The sequence below is a fragment of the Carassius auratus genome, chromosome 33 (assembly GCF_003368295.1).
Source record: "Carassius auratus strain Wakin chromosome 33, ASM336829v1, whole genome shotgun sequence".
Classification (NCBI taxonomy): Eukaryota; Metazoa; Chordata; class Actinopteri; order Cypriniformes; family Cyprinidae; genus Carassius; species Carassius auratus.
Window position 1 is genome coordinate 2,008,148 of NC_039275.1, and position 18,520 is coordinate 2,026,667.

The 18,520-nt window shown below is 36.3% G+C and overlaps 1 long non-coding RNA gene across 1 annotated transcript; it reads right to left on the reverse strand.

The window, feature by feature from the left end:
- Positions 1–133: 133 nt before the first annotated feature.
- Positions 134–3,748, reverse strand: LOC113052844 (uncharacterized). Its single transcript, XR_003277118.1, has 3 exons — positions 3,648–3,748; positions 3,477–3,535; positions 134–308 (listed from the first exon to the last, which is right to left on the reverse strand). It is a non-coding gene; the product is annotated as an uncharacterized LOC113052844 (long non-coding RNA).
- Positions 3,749–18,520: the final 14,772 nt, after the last annotated feature.

Sequence of the window (18,520 nt, forward strand, 5' to 3'; positions counted from 1 at the left end):
AAAATGAAAGCTTTAATAATCAAAATAAAGACAAAACAAGTGCGTCAGCCCCTCACAGACGACTGACGCCCACAAATCAAAACCAAAACACAACTACAACCCAGGCCTGGTCCTCTCTCGTCCTTCACTGTCGTCGCTCTGGTTTTATATCCCTCCATCTCCTCCGTGGGACTCGAGACCGGTGGGTCGAGCAGGTGTCGCTCATCTCTAATCACTCCACGGCTCTCGGCCCCGCCCCACTCGTCACATACACCCATCGGCCCTCGCAGGCCGGCGGTACCCTCGAGACTGCGCTCCCCCCACCCTCCCTACAAAAGACAGCGTTTAGATAGATAGCCTGCTCAGTGTAAGAAAGCAATTCTAATATGGTATAAAATGTCTATACGACTCATCAAAGCCCAAAAGCTCAAAACATTCTGCCACGTCACATGCTTTAGTCTTCAATCAGAGCTAAAAGCTTTACATAGAAAACAGAGAGAAAACTGAAATTTTGCACTCAATAACAGGCACTTTGTCAAGTCAGTTGACACATCCATGACACGTTCTATCTCTGTCGAGCATCTGAATAAACATTGTGTGCTGACAATGTCATGCCTAATTATTGTATTCATATTCCACAAAGCCTTTACATTCACTTGTGCTTATTGTTGATGTGAACATAAGGGGGAATGAAAGAAATGTACTACATTACTCCTCTTCTTTAATGGTATACTGGACGCAAATATGATTATATTTGACTTTTCATTTGGTCACTCTCCAAAGCCACACACACACACACCTCAAACACACACGTATATATATTTTTTTTTTTCTACATATATTTAGTGTTTCATTTTCTTCACACACAAATGCAAACAAATGCATTATTTACAGCACAATAAATTAGACTGACATTCTGAATTTTCAATATGAATAATGAAAATGCAGACGGCCTGGATTTTAATTTACTTCAATTCGTCTCACTGTAAGATATTGGCCCTTCTTATAATGAATGAAAATTGTATACACACACTCCACTGATATTGGCTCAGACTTTATGTTTACATTATATTTACAATTACAGTTTAACCATTTAAAGGGAAGCGCTATATATGTTTGCTTCAACTTTTCTTTGGGATCAGTTTTTGAAGAAGTTTTTGTCTTCTGGAGGATCAAATAGGAAAAAAAGAAACCCACAATTGAAACCGACGGAGGGTGGATTGATTGATTGATTGATTGATTGATTGGTTGGTTGGCTTTGTGACAGTAAGCAACCACCTAGCCACATAACTACAAGTTTGTAGAAAATAAATACTACTACTACTACTACTACTAATAAAAATATTCATTCATTCATTCATTCATTCATTTATTCATTTTTATAGTGTCTTTACATAGTGTTTAGGAAAAAAAGTGAGACAAATATAATTCACAGACCAAGAGTACATTTAAAAAAAAAAAAAAAAAAAACTTAATAATAATAATAATATGATTAATTCATGGCACCTTTTTTTCCTCTCCATACTCACAAGTAATTTCAACTTTCAACATTTTAAGAAAGTTTTATATGACTCAAGTTGAAATGTCTAGTTAATTTGTTGATAATAAACTTTAAGGCAGCAGGTGATTTAGATTTTTAGTATCACAGTGGAAAATAGTAAATATTATGATGGTTTATTTTATTTAATCATTTAATTTTCAAATCAACTTCAAACACAATGTTTTCCTACCCTAGTGCCATATTTTCCCAGAGGAGTTTTGACATTAATTCTTCAAAATAAATCATGTGAAGTCATAGAAAGGATCAGATTTTCATGTTGTGAATTGGTTTGAGTGTCCTATGGGCGTTTTAATCCTGGATTTTGAGACACAGTCTGGAATTAGATGCAATCCATAGCTTTTTGGATAACACAGGCACCTCCTGATTTTAAATGTGGCTCGATGAGATGCAAAGTTCAAACTTTGACCTCATGCATATATAAAACTGATACAATAAATAATTTAACAATTGATATTATGCCCAAATTCTGAATGCATTTACAAGCTTATGTGCTAATGACAATACTAAAGCCAGAGATAATTAGCAACATATTTTGCTATTAATTCATAACTGCCTCATGTCTGTATGAAATGCTTGAAATATTTCGTCATTCATTTCTGCTCCCCTCACTGACTCATAAGTGTGCATGCATAATAGATAAGCAGATCTCACATGGCTGTTTTGAGTACCAGCTCATGGAGTCCAATCCGAAAACCTCAGCTAGTATTGTTCAGATCAGTCATTATTCCTCTTAAAGCGAGGATATGGGGTGTTCTTAATCTATAGACCCTCTTCTGTGGATCCCCTGCTGATGGAAGCTCATCGCCTGAGGCTCAAATCTCACATCCCGCTGTGTGAGCATGTAAATCAGCCACTCGGAGTCCATCACATTAGCCTGGCACTGGCCACCCACCGCTGCACATTAGTTCTGCAGGCGCTGGGGTCTGGGGATGCTTGAGTCCTTCGTCTCTGCTGCTTATTATAGAGAAGTTTGAAATTCATCACAAACCAGGCCACCAAACTAGCTCTAGAAAGCCCTGGTTCAGATACAGGCATTTAATCTGTTTTATATCTAGGTTGTTGGTTAAATGATTCAGCTTCTCTAATAGCCAAAATACAGGATTTCACATGTAACACTAATTTTGGCAGAAAAAAATACAGAATCTTTTATAATATAATATTATTGAATTAAAGTATCTAGTTGATCCTTATGTGTTGCACTTGGACTTTTGTTTTTAAACTGAATTTGGCTTAATAACGTATAGAAATTAGTGGGGATGCAAGGGACATTAGCCTGGTTTGACTTGTCTGTTTAAGTTCGTTGGTGTCTATTCATATCTGTTGGGTCTCATTTATGTAGCGTGTGGTGTAAGCCTTCTCTCTGTTTGGATATACCTATCTGTGGATTTATTAAAGACTGCCAGTAACCTCCGTCTTCGTGTCCGCGTGTACTACCAGTCAAAGGTGGACACACAAAGTGTGTGTGTTGCTTTATTATTTATGATAACAGCATAGCTATATAAAGTATGCCGTGTAAGCCCCTCAAACTAAGACACTTAACACATAAAAATCCAGCCAAAAATGCACAGATCTTGTTAAATCCTGCAAAGTCTTTGGGATATTCCAGATCTATGACTGATGAATTAAATCTCCACAATAGACTTCCACTACACATCATTACTAATCTCTCCGGCACTTCCATGAAAATTGATTCGGATGTATAGTCCGGGCCAGTAAGTCATAAAGTGCTGTGATTCATTGTGCTCCCGGGACGGCGAAAGTACAAACTCGCTAAATTGTTGGGATAAAAAAAGATTGTATAATGTAAGTGGTTTAACAAAAAGACCTTATGAGCCCGCAAGACGGGTGCATTTTACTGCCACTGAGGCACTTAGTGAGAACTCTATTAAAGTTTTATTTCTGAAACCACACCCAAGCATGTAAATCTTTAACTTACCAACATTCTATAGACCTTGGCATGGGGCAACAAAGAAATGGTGCAGGGATGGAGTGAAACTGGAAAATGAAAGAACAAAGAAAAACTGCAATATTGTTGCAAAATAGTTACAATTGTGAGCTATAAAGTCATTGTAAGTTCTAAAGTCAAATTTTCAAAGTAATGACTCACCCAGCACTGAGGCCAATCAACAGCTGTCTGAAGACCTGAATGAGTTTACTGCAGGTTTGAAAAGCAAAAGCTTGGTCTGACACCCCACACCCGCTCTGACCGTCTCACAGCACAGCCATCAATCCCCTGCCCCTCCCTCCCCCCTACTGTTTCTCAGCCTGTACTCAAGATCTGTGATGAGGATGTGTGCGAAGTCTTCAGGAAGCAGAAGATAAGGAAAGCCAAAGGCCCAGACGGTGTCTATACAGCCTGCCTCAAAGCCTGTGCTGTCCACACATGTACATGAACATGTCATTCTCTTCTTCATCTTCACTGACTTTTCTGTTTGAACCATGCATCTGAAAGAACTGGTGAAATAGATTTTTCTCTTTCTATCATGGCGACTACTAGCAAAGTGTTTAGAAAGTGTGTGTATCCATGTCTGCATTATTTGACACCCAATGGCACACACAATCTTTGTGTCAATTGTTTGGGTGAAGAGCATGCACACAATGTCTTTGGGGGGGGGGATCTGCGTGCATTGTGAGCGTTTTCCTATGAAAAAGCTCCACTCTTGTTCGTCTCTCTTTTCGAGGAAAAAGGAGCAGCCATCTGCTTCCTGCGGTTCAGGACCTGCCGCTGCTGAGGCACGGAGGAGAATGAGCTCGAGCACACGATGGTGCTGCTTCAAACATATCAGGCTGATCTGCTAAAAGACCTGGATACCAAGCAGGCCGCCTCCGCCATGGGCAGGTCTGTGGCAGCCATGGTGGTAACAGAGAGACATCTGTGGGTGAACCTGGCGGACAGCAGGAAGAAAGTAAAGGCTTTCTTCTCAATGCTCAGGTTTCGCCTTCCAAACTTTTCGGTACCTCCGTTGAGACAATAGTCGAAAAGTTCAGGGAGGCGAAGGCGCTCTCAGCTGTCTTCAAATCCTTCATTCCATGAATCCAGGTCTGAGCCGGAATAACATGGGGGTCCTGGTCTGTCTCAATCTGAGAAACAGAGATGGGCACAGAAGGCTAGTGTCACAACTCACGCTCCTCCACACCTGCTGCTAGGGGTAAAAGCAATTGTGGGTCACAGGGAGGTAGGCAAGACCTAAGGGATGTGATCCAGACAAGGCATCTGAGTTCTCATCCAAATCAGAGTGATACGTAAGTATCTACTCATTCCCTTTGAGGGTTTTTACATCTGCCCTTATCCTCCCCTTCCTAATTCCCCTGTAACCACCAGCTCTCCACCTAACCGAGGTAAGGTGGGAACTTCTTGCATAACAATCTCCAATGCTGGACCTATGATTTTTTGGTTGGTTCTATGTTCATAATAATCACCTTACTGATGGTCCGGACTAAAGGGAGTCACCCCTTGAGCAGCGCAGGAACCAGGGTGGGTCTTTATGATCCATTCTGTATAAACTTATATATGTATCAAATTGCTGGTGGTTCTTTAGGGAGCGAGACACTGCGTCCTCAAGCTCCCTGTCATGCTTCCGGAAGCATGCTTCAGACCAAGAAGTGAATGATGTATTCTTACGGCAAAACTCATTGCTATTTTTTCAATGTTTGCTTCAGACACAGGTCACAACTAGGTGTTCCCCATAGCGACCCCTAGAGGATACAGTGTCTCGTTCCCCACTCAGGGAACCATGGTTACATTCATAACCTGAGATGTCTTTTCCCTCATGCAAACTCCAGCTTAAACAGCTAAAATATGAATCATTACTTGTGTTCTGTAATTCATTTCTGTAAATCATTCTGTATCTTAAATTATTGCCTTTCTCAAGTATTATGTAAATGCATATGCATATCTCTACTATTTATACAGTTCTATATGTGCACAATATGTAAAAAAAAATTCACAAATCTGTACATAAATCAATCTACTGTTCCAGATTCATACACATTTGTTGCTAAGTCTTGCTAAATTTATTTTTATTTTTCGTTTTCATGTCATATGTGTATGCATGTATGTATGTACCAGGAGCACAACAAATTCCTTGTGTGTTTGCGCACACCTGGCGAATAAAGCTAATTTTATTTTGATTCATAATTATGATATATAAAGTCCAAATTAAGAGCATAAATATACAATATTCTGTATAAATGCTTATGGTTTAAATTCCAGCTGAAATATTCCAGATGGCTCCTAAAAAAAGTGACTAAATCGTGATTAAATGCCAAATTTCTTTAATTCAATTACATTCTTAGTAAATGTCTCTCCCCGCCTTTGCAACCCTCTGTTGTATGTTTTAATAAGATTTCCCAAATTGAATTAAATTTTGTATTAAATCCAATATTATGATCTGGTCTTATCATTATGGTGACATTCTTGTTGGTGGACACAATCATGGCAGCTAGATTTATAGTAGTTTGTGAGGAAAAAAACTGTCTATGATCTCCAAAGGAAAGGTTTTTTCTTCTTCTTCATGGCAGATCTGTTGTTGTGGAGGCAGATAGACTCTAATGATGTGAGTTGGTCTGTCGTTCGCTGACTCACTGCCCTTGTTTCAACATAGGTGCTGTACTAGTTCTGTCTGCCAAACGAGGCGTTCCACACTCTTGTTTAGATTTCAGCGTTTAAGGGGCTAATGCAATTAGACAGTTCAGTGATTCTGGGCAGAACAATCCCTCATTCAACAAAAGCCTCGTTTTTATGATTCAAGCCCTCATCATCTTTGCTTGCTGCAAAATCATCGCTGCTTCGGGAATCTCATCTTTGAATATTTTCACACTTATTTTTGTCTGTTTGGCATAATTATCTAAGAACATGACCAGCTGTTGTTATGTGATTATTTTCTCAAAATATCAGCTAATAAATAAAAAGCCTTTCCTAGGGGATTTTTGATATGAGATTCGCTAGGTGATCATGAGTATAAAATGCACATTTCAGGAACTATTGTAAGTTGAGCAATGCATTTCATTTTCACAGTATTTTTTGTGATGATTTTGCTGAGAATATAAATTTATTATTGTGTATATATCCAAGTTTCCCTTGGAGCAAAAGTATCATTGGGCTAATTTATGAAAGTGTAGCTTATTAATTTCTGTAAATCAGTTTAATCTTTTTCAGTGAATTAACTTGTTATTGTTAAAATGTTCAAGAAAGTCCTGTGGGAGTTTAGTATATGTACAATGTTGTTAGTTCTTATTCTTTTAAAGACTACCAAACTATTAAAAAATATTAAAAATGTAATTGTATACTATGAGTATACCTATAATTTTAATATACCTATTTATTTTATTATTATTATTATTATTATTATTATTATTATTATTATTATTATTATTATTATTTTATATATGTATATATATATATATATATATATATATATATATATATATATATATATATATATATATATATATATATATATATATATATATATATATATATATATATATATATATATATATATATACATTTTTTTTTTTTTTTTTTTTTTTTTTTTTTTAACTATACCACTTCTATGAAAAATGTAGTGGATGGCAATTAATGGCCGCCGTTGTCTTTCGTTTGAGATAGGACAAAATATGTTGTAAATACTTTGACTTATGGAATATTGTAATATGTAAACATGACAATTTTTCAGTCCTCCCGCTTTTGTGCCAAGTCAAACATTTTGTCTGCTCTGCAAATGCAACATTTGGGAATTGATGGCATGTTTGACTTTGCTACGGGGAAAGCCATACCACTTCCTTAAATGGCAAAGCTGCGTCAGCAACTATTTGAGCATCTTATGAAAATGTTAAAGAGCAGGGAGCATGAAGAAGTTAATGGAGTCCTTTGAGAATATCTCAAGAGGTGTGATTATATGAGCAAAAGACCCTCTCATCACCTGTGATCAGATGAATGAATATATGGCCTCCATTTAACACCAGCGATATTGATTACTTTATCTTGCACTGATAACCATTAAAGCTTTTCATGCAATTCAAGGGAAGCATTGATCTTCTGAAGACCATCTTCACATTATGTGAGAGAGGTGACACAAGGCCTACAACACTTGCAAGACCTCATGTTACAAGGTTAATGCGAAGGTCAAATAAGGTAGTTTGATGCAAGCACTCCAACACTAAATCCAACAGACCATTTTATACCATATATTGACATTTTTACAGCAATATATTTGTTACATGTGTGTGATCTTAGTAGCATTTGAATATAAAAGCATACTTTTTTTTTACTGAATAAAATAATTGCTTTTATATTCACAGGTATCCATTGGAAAAAAACAAAATGCACATTTCTGTGACAACTTCTAAAAATGTTAGTCTAAAGTTTACATTTCAGAGGCTTTTAATGTGTTGATATTGTGATTTTAGTGTGTGTGTGTGTGTGTGTGTGTGTGTGTGTGTGTGTGTGTGTGTGTGTTTGTGTGTGTATTCACACTTTAAGGCTTAATCATTTGTTTTGTATCAGCATTATTGATAAAATGCCAAATTTGTTGGTCCTTAAAGAATTAAATAAGACCTAACAACATTACTCGAAGGTGTTATTTAATATATTATACATTATTATTAATTAATATATAATTAATTGTTACTTTTGCCCTGGAAACACTGTAAACATGACTTTTTCACTTTGCTAGTAAATTTCACAAATAATCACAAAGAAATGGTTAGTAACACATTGAATGAAACATGACGTTTTGAAGTAGAAAGACTGAAATAATATTTGTAAAATGTACAGTGTGAATTAAATCACCCTTGTCCGATATATTCTTTCATCTGAGTTGTTGAAAACACTTCAGTAGGGCTGTTAATCTGTGAAGTTCTTCTTCTTAATGGTCTAGTTAAAGGTTCTGGACCATCGTAATATTTAATTTATAGTTCTTTTATGTGAATCTCAGTGCCAAAAATTCTCAGTATATACTGAGATAAAACAAACTGAAGAACAGGTCAATCTACCACACAGCATGAGAACGAAACGCATTCTGCTGCCTAATGGCTCTCAACACTTTCTGTGTGGACTTTATCAAGGGGGAAAAGTAGTTCAAGCAGATATTAACATGCATGTGGTCTGATTATTGTATCTGTGCTTTTGCTGTGTTGATGTGCATTGTTTTTTTTTTTTTTTTTTTTTTTTTTTGCCTAATAAGTAACAGTTGTATAAGCCATAATTTATAGTGATATAAACTTGAAACAGGTATCACTGTATCACCCTTAAGGATATATTTTCGGTAATGACCAACTGACTAAACATTATCTCACTTATCACATGACTGATTACTAAATAATATAGCAATTATATGTCAAATTAACCAAGTTTCTGAAAAAAAATTGGTTTGAACTCAGGTTTGATGCATCTCATTATGGCTCCAAGAGTAAAAATTGTGTTAAAAATGTGTTAAATTGTACACAATTTCAGTGGTCAAAAAACAACCATTGGTCACTTTGCAAGCTGATACTTTTTTTTCTTGTCTAATTAATGTTGAAATGTATATCGGTTCCTTCTCACATATGCATTGAACATAAATACCCGTTCTTGTGACATTAATATTTTTTTCCAAAGTTTGTTTACCTGCAATTCTAGAAGTATTAAAGATATCTTAATATAATTTTAGATTCTCATTTTTCATACACTTTTATTATGTAATCTTCATTTATAAGGATCTATATGGTTCAATCATATAGTTATGGGTATTTCAGTGTGGCGTCATGTCCACATTATTAAATGTTTCCCATTTTCATAAGTTTTACTTCCATGTAACTTCCAATAAGTTATACTTCCATGTAACATGGTTTCCAAATTTCTGAGGTGAAAATTGTCACCATATCTTCAAAATAGTTGATTACTCAGTATATGGCTTTCTTATTAATATATATATTAATATATAGATGGAGTAACAGGTTTATCAGTGAGCTTTTGACTAAAGAAACATAAAAACTCCTCACAGGAAATCAGTGGGGACTGTTGTTGAGTACTATTAAGTGGATTAATAATGGACTTTATGATGGAAAACAAGAATTTCAGGTTATTAGCGTTAGCCCTAATAATGTTAGAGAAATATGTATTTTTGCATTACTTGCAGCTTTCTGAAACTTGAATAACAAATCTATGAAGGATTCATAGTGAACTTGGGGCTTGCTCTTTTCCATCTTCTCTCTGCCTGCCTATTGTCTTCTGAGCAAGCGAGTAAATTAATTTAACCAGGGATTTATGATTTCTAGGTCTTAGTGGAGCAATACAGTCCATATTACTGACACATGTTGATTTTAACAGAGCCCAGTGTTCATCAACACCAAAAAGCAGCAGGTAATATTTCAGCCTTAAGAGATTGCACTTGGTTTTGAATAGCACAGAAAACTCAGCATTTGAAATAGCATGTAATCGACTTGATGAACCCAAGGAGTCTTCTAAAAATATAGGTTGGATAGTAATAGAAGTATCAAATGTGATAGGCATGTGATCAGAACAATTTGACCCAAAAACCTTTACATCTTCAATTTGCAGATTATTGGTTAGAACCTGGTTTAACATATGGCCTCGATTGTGAGGTGGGGCTATTTACCCATTGCACTAGGTCATTTACCAATAGTGTATTAGTAAATGTTAAAATTAAATAAATGCATTTGAATTGTTAGTTTATGTTAACTATTGTAGTTTATTTATAGAACCATACTGTAAATGTGTTACTGAAGGTGGGGGTGGGGGGATAGCACTATACAGTTGTTAGAAATTGTATATACTTTATATTCAGACAAATTGTTATGATGGCCGCAGTTTGATTGCTGTAATTCCTAGTTGCATACAGACTATTCTGTCTCCTATTAACCTCCCTTTGGCCTTTTCTACTGTTCAAACTTTTTTTTGTAAGATTTTGAGTTTTCGAACACTTAGTTTCAACCTTTCAGAACTGTATTTTCAGTTTTGAATCATGGCAGGATTTAAATCCCATAGTTCCCTGGGGTTCCACTAGATGTCCTCCTTTCTTACGGTGTCTGTCACCATATCACTTCCTGTTCCCTTATTTGGTCACATTTCTCCTTGTTTTGTAATTGATTGTTCCCCACCTGTCTCCTGTTCCCTCATTATCCTTCTGTGTATTATACCCAGTCTGTCTGAGTCTGTGTTAAGGCGTCCTTGTTTAATGTTTAATAGTTTATTCATGTCCGTCTTGTCTTGTCTTGTCTTGTCTTGTCTTGTCTTGTCTTGTCTTGTCTTGCCTTGCCTTGCCTTGTCTTGCCTTGTCTTGCCTTGCCTTCGTGTCTTGTTTATGTTGGTTTTGGATATTCTGGTTTTGACCCTGCCTGGACTGTTTACCCCTTCGGATTACCCTTTAATAAACATCATACCCGCAATTGGTTCGCTCTCTCTGTGTTTCCAGTACACCGATCTTGACAGTTGATCCCAGATGTTGTCATTGCGATCGTAATGACAGTAACATGAGACTTATCCTGCATGCATCATGATCTGTATTTTTACTTGTTCATTTTTTTATATTTTATACATACCCCAGTGTCATATTTAAGTCCCACTTAAGTGATAGTACTTCCATGTCCAAAATTTATCAAAAACATCTTGGGACAGGGTTTTCACACTGACTGCTGTCTTTGAAAGTCAGTAGCAACTCCGTTTGTTTGTCTAATAGCAGTAACTAAAGCCCCTTTCACATTTTGCGAATTCGAATCATGTTAAGTCGTGTGACCAGTAGATGATCGATTCTGCGTGACCTCTCTGTAGAGAAATAAAAAAAATGAAGGAAGTGCTAATTTTAGCCATAGCGCAGCATCCTATTTTATATAATACATATTTAAAAGATAATAAAAAAGAAGCCGCATGGTTCGCAGTGTCAATGGAAACAGGAACAGATGGTACATTTGAATGAGGACACGTTCTACAATTTTTTATTGTTAAGTGTGTATATATTTATAGAGAGAAAAAGACAGAGAGTACAATATAATAAGACACTTTCGACGCCGTCGCAAAAGACACAGTACAAGCACAGATTAATCCTTGTTGTGATAACTGAGGGGAAACCGTTATATCTTGCTCCCACCCATATTCGCAGCGGCGTCCGAAATAATTTTGCACATTCAAAAGCTAGTGTGACCGCACCTTGAAAGCAACCACGTCCCCCGGGATTGATTACCGTATTGAACCCGGGTTGGGGACATAGTAACATTGCGGGGTTCGACCCGGGACGAGCGCTGTGTGAACAAAAGCTAATTCCGTGTAGAAGTGATGACGCGCGTTATCGCGCAATTCTTTTACCGGCTGTTTTGAAGGAAGATCAACGTTCGCGACGAAAACATATGTGCAAACTGTAATGAAGCAGAGATCAGTTAGTTCCTCACTTTCCGCGCTGACACAGAGATCGTCTGCTTGCCTCAGTGAAAGTATAATGTGCCTAGCGTTTTCGTAGATTATACGTCACGCGCTGATGTCACGTGTCGTTACGGGATCTTCAAGGGTTGTGTGTGAAAGCACACACATATACCGGGTGATCACTGGCAGTGTGAAAGTGCAAAATCTAGTGACCCGGGAACAATTGCAGGAACACTTTACCTGTGTATTTGCCGGAATGGCAGTGTGAAAGGGGCTTAAGGGGGGCATGGTTTACCGATAGTTAATTTGTCTGGTTTGTGTCCATTTTTCAGTGTTAAAGTCACTGGTATGGTGCTATAATTGTATTGGGTTGTTACCAAGGCGTTGATATGCAGTTTGTATTTGAGTTTACTTTAGTTTTATCCAGTTTCATTATCTGCCTGGCGGAAAAGGTTTTATCTCTGCAAGACAGTATTGGATATAATCTTAGAAGAATCTTTGAAGCTTGTATTGATGATTCTAAATAAATAAAAATTGTGCGGGTACGGGTTTTTATTACAGGATAAAATCTGAGAAGCAGTTAATGTAAAACAATTGAAATGACTGTAAATGTATTTTGACTCATGGTTCAATCCTATAATAATAAAATGTATTATGTGCAGCTGCCGTACGCCTCCTCAGAAAACAGCTGTAGAAGTTATTAATGCATCTTTACTGTTTAGTCACAAAAGCAGAAAATGCATGTCAACATTAAAATGCAAATCTTGTCACTATAACGAGGCCTGGGATCTCATGAATATTATAATGTCGTGTCACTGTTTTTTCAGGTCATTAAAATAGAGGTGAATGCAGGCCTGTTGCAACAATTAATCAAAGGAAAATGCTTCATATTGCCTTTTTCCTTGGCAGGTTTTGCTTCTTAATGAAATTAAACTGGTGGTGATGGTTTGAAGGTCTTGTTTGTATATAAGGCAAACTGTCTGGAGTTTATTATCAAACCCTTAAGCTGCTAGTCACATCCCATGGGACAAAAAGACAGGAAGCTGTAATTAAACCTAAATACGGGCTTGACGTGAAGGTCTTATAAAGCCAGTGGCTGCATTCTTTCCTTTCTGACCCACAGGAAGAATTTATTGCTCAGGGTTTTACCTTTCCAGAGCTCAGGAGACGCGAGGAGCTGTTTCATTAAAGTGTCATTCTCAGATGTTTTTCCTAAACATCCTTGGGAGAAATAACAAGAGTTGTCACACAGTAAGAGGAAAGAGCTATGAAGCGCATCAGATCAGCTCAAATTTGAAGAGAAATAAGTTCATATTGAGGCTTTTGTGGACTTAAATAGTGGGAAGTCGTGGCCTAATGGTTAGAGATTTGGACTAGATTTGGATACATACACACACACATACACTCACACACATTATATAAGTATACATGTATGTGTACTTTTGTTTAACATCTGGATCCTAAAGCAGTACCAGCTGACCAAAAAACCTGAGGTTTATCGTTTCTTGAGGAGAGCTAGGCAGTAAAATCTGGCATTTCGGTTTTTTGCTATATTTAATCTCCCCCTCACCCCCTCATTTTCCCTTTCCTCGTACTAAGGTTTACTGCCGGCTTCGTTATCCAGGAAAGAATCAGGTTTTTCCCTTGTTCAATTATTCACTATGCAGTCAGAGACAACCATTAAAGTTTCATAGGTGGCAGTTTGGAGGTAGAGTTAGGCCTGCAGTGAGGTACTTGTGCTGGATGGGCCGTATGTCTGTGCCAGGGCCACGTCTGACAGACTGAGACACGCTATGGCATGTTGGGAAAAATAGATAAGACTTCCCGACCTGACAAGATTTCTCCATGTTTTGGCACTCGCACGCCTGTGGCAGCGAGCGGAGGCACTGATGTCAGGAGAGATGCTGAAACTGGGAGTGAGAATCATGGTATGGTTGTGAGCTTTTACAGCCGATTCATCCGCCCACCTCTGCAGGAGCTGAAAATAAACAATGAAATAAATAAAAACCACTGACATCACAGCCCCACAAAAGACGAGCCATCGCTTGACTGAAAATATGTCTGCTCGTGAGTCATATGTGTTTCTCATCTGGAAAGAGGGAATTTTTTTTTTCACGAATCGAGCTGGCTTCACTCAAGTCATGAATGGGATTTTTTTTCTTGTTTGTTCTTTCTTCTGTTGTAAGTCAACAAACAAATGATTCTTTCTAATATACCTAAAAATATACAAAATATAAAACGTGTAAAATCTTTTGATGATATTGTAGCTACATATGTTTTACAGAATCATCTATCTATCTATCTATCTATCTATCTATCTATCTATCTATCTATCTATCAACTATTTTATTTTCTTGCCATTTATGAGTACATTCCTCTAAGGAAATAAATAAATAAGCAAATAAATAAATCCAACTAATACTACTAATGTACACATCTCAAGTACATCATTTATATTGAATGTATTATTAAATTGTTTATTAAACATATGATGTGATGTAATATGATATTAGTGCAAGTGGGTGTAATATTTTGTTGAATCAAACTTATTATTCACATCATTGTAATTAACAGTTTATGCTGATTTATGGAAACAAATAAAACTTACCAATTCAAAGTTAGAAGTGATCATGAAACCATGATTGCGATCCATATTTAACACTTAAATGGTATATCCAGTAATGCTGGACTGTCCTTTAGGAATTGATTAAATGACATATTGGATGGGAGGAATTGGTAGACCTGATGATGTCAGCAGAAAAGGAAAGTCGTTTGCAATATCATACAGTATTGAATATTCAATATACAGTATCGCCCCACTCAATGACATTCTTGCACTGATTCTCCTTTAAACCACGTTTCACATAGAAAACAAGTTAATTTTCTTTTCATAGTTCTTGTGATGGCAGGCTTTGATTTGGGTTTGCTGCTGGATCGGGTTGCCAGCTCTTATTGTTTGTTTGGTCTCCAGTCAGAAGATTCCCCTTCATTGAAGGACGTAACAAATGCTCTGCTCATGCCATGGAAAAGAGTGGCATGAATCAGGCTGTGTGGGCCGACTAACAGCATTTGCCCGAACAAATAACTCCCACTCACTGCACCTTCACTTCTCCGTCCTTCTGCAGACGCAGAGAAGCTCAATTTATTTCCATAACATGCACAAACACACACAAATAAAGAGACAGATCGAGATGAATTAATATATGAATGATTTCAACTCTGGAAATGCTGTTTTCTTTGGAGAACAGCAGAAGAACAACAGTGGGGATTATGCAAGTAAATTTTTGCCAGCATTCAATCTGATTTGCTTCTCAAAAATATTTTATTATCAGATGTTTTATTATCATTCAGTCTCATTGCTAACTCTAGTGGAGAGTTATTGACATCAATTAAAACAATAAAAAATAAAAAATAAAAAATAAAAAAAGTTTTTGTTGTTGTTTAAATTTAAACTACAAAATAAAGCTTTGTTTGTTTACATTTTAGCTAGTTGCCACGGCAAAATCTCTCATTTTCATTTAATTTAACTTGATGTTTGAAAATAATAAAAACTACAACTGAAGAAAAATGCATCTTTGTGGACCTATGTTTTAATGTATTTTTATTAAAATATTTCAGAACATTTTAGAATTAATTTCCTATTTCAAGATATATATATATATATATATATATATATATATATATATATATATATATATATATATATATATATATATATATATATATATATATATATATATATATATATATATATATATATATGTATATAAATTATACTAAAATAAAAATGCATTCAAATTTGTGGGTTTTAGATTTCCTTAAGATTGTGTTCATAAGTGTAAAACAGGCTTTGGTTGATGGTATGAGATAAAAAAAAGGACCTTGATTGACATTGAATGTGAGGCCTGAACAACCACATCTAGAGATCAGAATACCACAGAGATTTCAGTTTATTAAAGACCTGAGACTGGTACGAAACCACACTGAACATCCTACAAATGTAATGGCTAGTTTCCCAAAGCTAAGTTCTTCTTCAGAAAAGCATGTCCCCATTTGCTGTGGGCTTGTGTTTCAAGGACATGCTTGAGTTATGCAAATCCAGTGTCAATCAAACATGTCACTAAAATCTAATGTTAGGACTGGAAAGCATCCAGAACCCATTGTGAGCCTGTGTCTGGAATCAAGAAGTCCACGAATCTAGGCTGAATGATATGAAATGAGCAGAGTGTGGAATAAAGGGCTGGTAGTAATGTGCGATGAGGGCAGATGATTTGGCCCCCAGATGAACTCTGTTTGTAATCATAGAACTTCATTAACATATGAGCAGCTTTCATTCCCTCTGCAGAATAAAAGATGACTGGCCTGTCAGAGACGAGGTCAAATAACTGGCCCAAAACAAATAATTTATGTGGCATCGTCTTTAAATTGGATGAATATTATTTTTACAAAACGCAGTTCGGCATTTGATTGTGTCTGACTTTTGAGTCTTTCTACTCAACTTTCCTCTAAGTGTTGTGTCTGCATGTGTTTGGTAGTTTGACAGAGAATTTTACAGATGTTATAGAGAAGTTATTATTATTATTATTATTATTATTATTATTATTATTATTATTATTATTTGTTTTCATGTATGTATAAGTGTTTTCAAGCATCAAAATAAAAGTTTATTTTAGCTTTAATTGTTGTCCTTACATAAGAATGTTTACCGTTTCATTTTCATTTCCATTTTTGTAATGATTTAGTAAAATGCTAATAATTACTAATTCATCTATTACTAATCGACAATGGAAGGTTATTTCACCCATATTTTAACATTTTATTTTCAGAGTTTCAAGTTATTTGAAACATTAAAGTATATGATGTGGACACAAAAAATAAAACAAATTAAATAATAACAATAATAATACTAATAATACACACACACACACACACACAGTTATTTAACTAGTTAGCTAAAGAAAAACAGCACATTTGGCCAAACTGTGGAAGACCGTGGGGAGTTTGCAAGAAACTTTTATTTGCAAACAGTCATTATTCTTGCACTTCTGTTTGCTGGCACAGAAATGACGTGCTTCACCTTTAAAAACAAATGACAGCCTTAGGTACCTTATGGAGAGTAGGGCAAACCATCTTAGAACTTTTAATACACTTTTTCAAGCTGATAGAAAGTCAAAATGGTCGTGTTAAAAAAATCAAAACGCACATTTCCTTGTGTTTGCATGTCTTCACATATTATTTTTACACACACAATATTTTTGTTGTTGTTGTTTGTTCCCATTTAGATTAGGATGGACTAATCTCCTCAACAATATCAGGGCTTTTGCTTAGAAATTAAATAGTTTTTGTAAATATGATCCAGTGTCCCTGGATGCTAATGGAAATCTTTTATCAGAAGGGAGAGAAGCTTCAGTATTTCACTGCCTTCCCCAGTGGCCTTTGACCATAGCATCGTATTAGATTAACTTTTTAGGAATTATAACACTTGCGAAGACCTCAGATGATGCCAACTTTGGAGTGACATACAAAACCGCCAAATAGTATCCTTATATTGTAATATTATTCCTTATATTGTAATCATTCACAAGTTGTATTGTTGCCTAACATGATTTAATGGACAATACATTATTTGCTTTGCTTATGTTTTTGTTACAGACATGAACTTTGTTAAATGGCAAATGTAAAACTATGCAGTGGAATCCAATTAAGTTTGATGCTGCATGTTGCAAAATAACAATTTTTTTAAATTTAATTTTAGTCTATGTTTATTGGATTTGAGTATTTTATCAATAACCTTCAGTATTAAATAGATAAGAAATACTGTATATCATCAACACTTCTCTTTACTTATCCACCATCATGGATGTATTTTACCTCTTGACGTGTATTCTGGGAACAGCTATAAAGTTTCAAGGTACGATGTAAAAAAAAAAAAATCGTAAAATTGTTTTAACGATCTAAACATAAAGTGTAAAGCGCATGGCGCAGGTGCACTCAGGGCATGTCCAAATCCACTTTTGCTATTGTAACGATGGAAAAATGGTTGGCGCGCCCTGGCGCTTGTTCTAAATGGGTTGTCCAAATTCTCTTAATGAGTAATGGGTGTTTTTTGGACGTAACATGCAATAAACAAATCAGAGTCTCATCTTCCATTCCCTTTAAGAACCAGTTCCGCTCATGCCATGACGGATTTGCTATTTACACGGCGGAATTTGGCTAGCGCAAAGACAGAATGTTGTGTGCGAGCAAATAGATAATTCTGATACATGCGATGACTATCCATTATGCCACGTAGACATATATATATATATATATATATATATATATATATATATATATATATATATATATATTGTGACGAGTCAGCTGCCTCCTCCCTGATTGTCACCGGCACCCCGTCCTAAATCGCCGCCCTTCACCAGGCTCCCGACTGGAGTGGGTGTGTGAGAGGAGGGGCGCTGGACGAGTCAGGGCTGGCGGCGTGTGATGGGGCACACCTGAAGGAAGTGGAGCCTCATTACCGCCGCTGTTTAAAAGCCCAACGCGCCTCTCCTCAGGAGACCGGTCTCTTCCCCGTGCATGCACGCTGGTGTCCTCGTGGGTCCAGGAAGGGTGCGTTGTGCTCC